Source organism: Lycium barbarum, chromosome 2, assembly GCF_019175385.1.
Source record: "Lycium barbarum isolate Lr01 chromosome 2, ASM1917538v2, whole genome shotgun sequence".
NCBI classification, from domain to species: Eukaryota; Viridiplantae; Streptophyta; class Magnoliopsida; order Solanales; family Solanaceae; genus Lycium; species Lycium barbarum.
The window spans coordinates 146,314,799-146,320,655 of record NC_083338.1 but is presented as its reverse complement, the minus strand read 5'-3'; the positions used below and the strand labels follow the sequence as shown (position 1 = coordinate 146,320,655).

Sequence of the window (5,857 nt, the reverse complement as noted above, 5' to 3'; positions counted from 1 at the left end):
CTCATTCATTCTCAACATTATTTCACCTGTTCGTGCTACTAAAATCCTAAAAGTCGCTTACAAAGAACTCCACGGTTACAAAATATTTTGTATCCACACCTTTCTCTAAAATCTTTGTATTTTCCTTCTTTTGGGTCTGTTGCGAATCTCTTACTTCCTCTTTCAATCTCAGCTCTTATTTACCTAAAATCCTTGTACTTTCCTTTAGGTTCTGTTACAAATTACTTCCTCTTCCAATTTGTCAGTATCAAATAGCGTTTTCAAATTAACTGTTAGATTGTTACCTACAACCAAAAGGAGTAACGGCTTTTTCCCTAAGGAGGCGCAAAAAGAGGCTACAGTTTTCCTTAGAAAAATGACTGTTCAATTACCTTCAAACATAAAATGGTAAATTGCTTTATCGTCTTGTGTTTGATGTCATTTAATCAAACAATTTGTTAAATTTTGTATAATTTTACTAATAGTACTCCAGGAGGTGTTCCATTTTTTTTGTTGATCGTAGTTCTGGAAAATTAGAAGATACAATAATTTATTCTTTGGGGTGCAGTTCTTTATTTTATTTTATTTTATTTTTTGGGTTATATAACAATTTATATTTTTGTTTCCTTTCCTTTTTAACTCATTACATGTAGTAGCTCTTTCCTTCTCTTTTTTCATTTTCCTTAACTTTCTGACTGTAACACTATAGGTTATTTATCTTCTATGCTTTATTAAAATTATTTAGGCGGAGAAGATGGTTTAGAACCGATACGTGAGTCGTGGGTGGAAAAGACTAAGGCTTTCAATAATTGTATTTCTGTACCTCCTTTTTTTTTTTTGCTTTAATTCTATATTTAACATACTTTAGTTTTTTCATGAATTGTTCCAAGTGCAGTTTCTTTTTTAATTGCTAATGATTAGATCATTACTGATTTAATATTTCTCTTCTAAAAAGATTGACTAAACAATAAATATATATTTGATTTTAGGTCTCATGCCATGGCGAATTTTTGAAACTATTTCAAGAGAATTTATCATCAGTTATTGTGTATCAGTTATTTAGATGACGAAATTTGCTTTGTGGAAGGCTGGTTTTTGAATATGCTTAACCTACTTTTAACTATTTCAAAACTATTGAGAAGAGTATTAAGTTGGAATGGAATTAATAACTCAACTTATGCCATAAATATTTTTGACATACATTATATGTATCACTTTTAAATCAAATTCCTTAACAGAATTAACTACGGACAAGGTGTTATGATGCTCTTTACATTTGAGTTTTCTCAAATTTTTACATGAGTCTACTTTTATTATTAGTTTGTTAACATTTAGATATTAGGGGAAAATATTCTCTGAGTTACAATGAGACATTTGATGATCGCGCGAAGTGCGGGCAAATTTCCTAGTTAACTATAATAGAAAGCACCTTTTACTTTTTTTCGTGTGGGCAAATTTCCTAGTTAAGTATAATAGAAAGCATCTTTTACTCTTCTAGTTGGAAAATCATAGGTTTGCGATATACACTATATGTCTATATATAAATATGTGTTTTATGTGTTCTCTTACACGCTAATCTGCTGTTATTTGAAAGAAGAAAACATTTTCTCCACGTTGAATTGTAAACTTATGCCAAATTTCCCATTGAACCAATTTTTAAAGCTTGGAAAATTCAGCCCCAGTGACGACATTTGACCACTTCTCTCAATTTAACTCATTTCTTTCGCGATAAGAAATATTTATACTAAAAAATTAATGAAGATAACATTAAAAACAAAGGTATTTAAACTCAGATGGTTGACAAATCAAATTTAAGAAAGTGAGTTTAACTTAGTATATACACTGACACAATTTTGCAATATCATATCACCGAAACACACACATATTTATATATAGTAAATCTTCACAAAAGTGAAATATGTAATCTTAAAAATAAGATGAATTACGTAAAAAAAAAAAAAATTACATTGTTCGAGCACGACTAGTTCCATAGCTTGGCGTGGTCCGTTCCATCACATCACAAAACTTTACGAGTATTAGTACTACTTTTCTCTGGCGGCTGAGGAAGAAAAAATTAATATTCAATGCAAGAAAAGTCCAAATGTTTTTTGTTGTTCTGAAGGCCAATTTATTAATTGAATAAAAACATATTTTTCAAGCGTGTTTAATTTTCATGACTTCATTATACTCTGTCCTTGCTACTTGTTTCCCAGAATTTTCTTCAATTTTTTCATTGAATCTTTCTTCATTTTTTTTTTTCTCATTCAATGAGTCAATTCTTTAATTTGACAGTTTAAGTCGCCAAGTCTCTAAAACTGAGGCCTACAAATATGTTATCTTCTACATTGCAATGGCATATCATAAAACTAGTTCAATATTCTCCTACAACATACACACTTTATAAGTTAACTTTTTTGTCCAAGGTTCTAGCTCTTCAATAGTAAGATTATTGATTTAGAATCAGTTTCCAATACCATCCATTTGATTATATTATCAATTATTTTAGTAGAATAAGTCATAAAAAATGGAGTGAAAAACATCTCAAATCCAACCTCCAACTTATGGAGATTTGATCACTATTCTTAGCATTGATGGAGGTGGCATTCGAGGAATTATTCCAGCTACCATTCTCAGTTTTCTTGAATCCCAACTTCAGGTCAATTTTCTTTTATACACCTAAATATTATACATAATGATTCGTCGATTTCTTTTTTATGACTTTAATTTTTGCACGCATGGCAAATTAAACTGGTAATATTAAATTTACAGGAGTTGAATGAAAATGATGCAAGACTTGCAGATTACTTTGACGTGATTGCTGGAACGAGTACCGGGGGCCTTGTGACGGCCATGCTAACGGCTCCGGACAAAAATAATCGTCCACTTTATGCAGCCAAAGATATTACTCCATTCTACTTAGATCATTGTCCAAAGATTTTCCCCCAAAAGAAGTGGTACGTACATATTTATATAATTTTCGCTTTAATTCGAGTTTTATATACAAGTTCTTCACTGTTACAACAATATTAACTCTTTATGTAGTCTGTTAAATTGAATTGATTGTGTACAAACATTAACCAAATTACACAATTTTAATTGTTGAATTCACAAACATGCAGTGGTTGGTCTGCTTCTATTGGAAACATGCTGCAAGCTCTAATAGGACCAAAATACGATGGTAAGTACCTGCATGAGGTTGTCAAGGAGAAGCTGAAAGATACTCGTCTTAGCAACGCTGTAACCAACGTTGTCATTCCCACTTTTGATATCAAGAAATTGCAACCTACCATTTTCTCCACGTATGAGGTATACATCAATTCAATTTATATATACTAACAGTAAGAAATTCTTTTACACTTTCAGTAGTTAACGTGTACTTCGTATTTTTTTTTAAAGTTTTATTACCAAAAGGAATGTAATCTCGATTTTTGGATACAGACGAAACGATCTGCATGTTATGATGCAAAGATGTCCGATGTTTGTATCAGTACTTCGGCAGCTCCAACTTATCTTCCTGCTCATTATTTCAAAGTTGAAGATGGCAAAGGCAATGTTAGAGAACATCATCTCATTGATGGTGGCGTTGCTGCAAATAATCTTGTAAGAATTTAACTTATACATACATATATATATATATATATATATATATATATATATATTGATATTTAAAAAAAAATAAAAATATATCAGTTTATTTTAATTTGACATATGTTTAGCAAGTTACGCGTCATGAGTCATGACGTTACTAATTTTGAGAAAACACTAAAAATATATTGGCATATGTATTTTTCAGGGTTTGGTTGCAATATCAGAAGTGAGCAAAGAAATAATAAAGGACAATGGATTATGGGCGTTTCCTTGTAATATCAATAGGGACAGGAGCTGCAAAATGTGAACAAAAATATAATTCATCCATGGCTGGCAAATGGGGTATTGTTGATTGGTTATTTCAAAAAGGGTCCACACCATTAGTCGAAGTATTCACACAGTCGAGTGCCGATATGGTGGATTATCATAATTCTGTTGTTTTTCAAGCTCTTCATTGTGAAAATAATTACCTTCGAATTCAAGTAAGTATCTTTTTTGTCTTATCGTCTTTTTTTTTTTTTTTTTTTTGATGGGTAGTGGTTGATTAATAAAACATTTTCTTTATTGAAACTAATTAACAGGATGATGGACTGAGTGGAACAGAAGCTTCAGTGGATGTAGCTACAAAGGAAAATTTGAAGAGACTAGTGAAAATAGGGAAAAATTTATTGAAGAAGCCACTTTCAAGGGTAAATTTGGAAACAGGTTTGACAGAACCAATTCCTAAAGGAGGCAATAATGAGGAAGCCCTTAAAAGGTATATCATCAGAGTTTTAATTTGATATTACGTTGGCTCTTTGAGAAAAATAAATAAATATGTGAAACATTTTAGAAAAAACAAACTTTCGCTCTTATTAGAGAAAAATAAAGGGAAAATTTCAATAATGTACAATCTAGCATGCAAAATTATATTTGCGTAGCCATATTTTTAAATTACACCCACATAGCCACTTTGTTAGGGTATATAACATTATACAATTATATACAACTTTATACACTTGGAGTAGACAATGTATCAAAATTGTATAAAAGTTTATAATAATGTATAAGAGGTGTTTATATACACTTTTACACTGGGTATACAAGATTATACAAATTTATACAAGAGGTGTAAAACACTTTTACACTAGTATACAATATTATACAAATTTATACAAGAGGTGTTTATACATAAGAGGGGTTTATACATAATGTATAAGAGGTGTTTATACGCATTTATCTTCTTTTTTTTTAGCAACCGCTAAGAAACTTAGTGGGATGTTTATTAATAATAAACAAAAGCAAAAAACATAAGTTCAAAACAAATAAAGGAACAAAAAAGTCCAACAGTGCCGACACAACAAAAAAATCAGGTGAAAGCCTAAATTATGAAAGTACAGACGCTAATGCTCGTCGGCTAAATTACGGCTAACGCTAGTAAAAACAAAAGTGGGCTAAAACGGGTAATTATTTTATCTTAATTGTCATACAGTGTTATTTTCCCAAAAAACAAAATGGTGTTAGAAAAGTCCTCACTTGTTCTTTTGTGACTATATTGATATTTAAAGATCGATTTAATCATATATACATTAACAGTTTAAAATATTTTTGTATTGTCAATGTATTTTAGCTAGTCTTACTGTCATATTGTCTAATTTGTTATGTTTATGTCATAAGTTAATGCATTAAAATGTTTCGTTTAATTTGTGACAGGTTTGCAACATTATTAGTCAATGAAAAAAGACTTCGTGAGTCAAGGTCGCCACTTGTCACGAAAGTCTCGAAGTAATGCAGTCATCAAGAAGATCCTACATATAGAAATTGAGTAAATGTAATATATATTATCAGTGTAAATTTCCTAGCTATATTCCCGATGAAATTTCTAAATTTGGGAGGAATATTAGGTATAGGGAAGTACTTTATGAAATTCGATTTATTTATTTGTAGTACTAGTACTAGTGTAAAATGTATTCATCATCATTCATATATACACATATGTGATATATGTAAATTATACGTTCTTCAATAGTATCTACGTAATTCTTCGTATAAAAATAAAGTCTTACTCACAACATTCTTTATTGTCTGCTAAAAGTGCAGTGATTAAAAATCATGTTAAAATCACGTTTTACTAATGGGTATAAAACTTTCGGGTAAAATGTACATGTGATGTGTTTTTTGTTTTTTTCCTCCCCACATTTTTGGAACTCAACATTGAAATGTTTCTTATTATAAAATTTAAATAATTAGCTAGCTGGCACTACTAGATATTAGACTTCTTGTGGCAGCTAAAGTAACTATAGAAACGGGA

At 30.3% G+C, this 5,857-nt stretch overlaps 1 pseudogene; it reads left to right on the top strand.

Annotated features, from left to right (window-relative positions):
* Positions 1-2,152: 2,152 nt before the first annotated feature.
* On the top strand, positions 2,153-5,423 carry LOC132627892 (patatin-like protein 2; annotated as a pseudogene).
* The last annotated feature ends 434 nt before the right edge of the window (positions 5,424-5,857 follow it).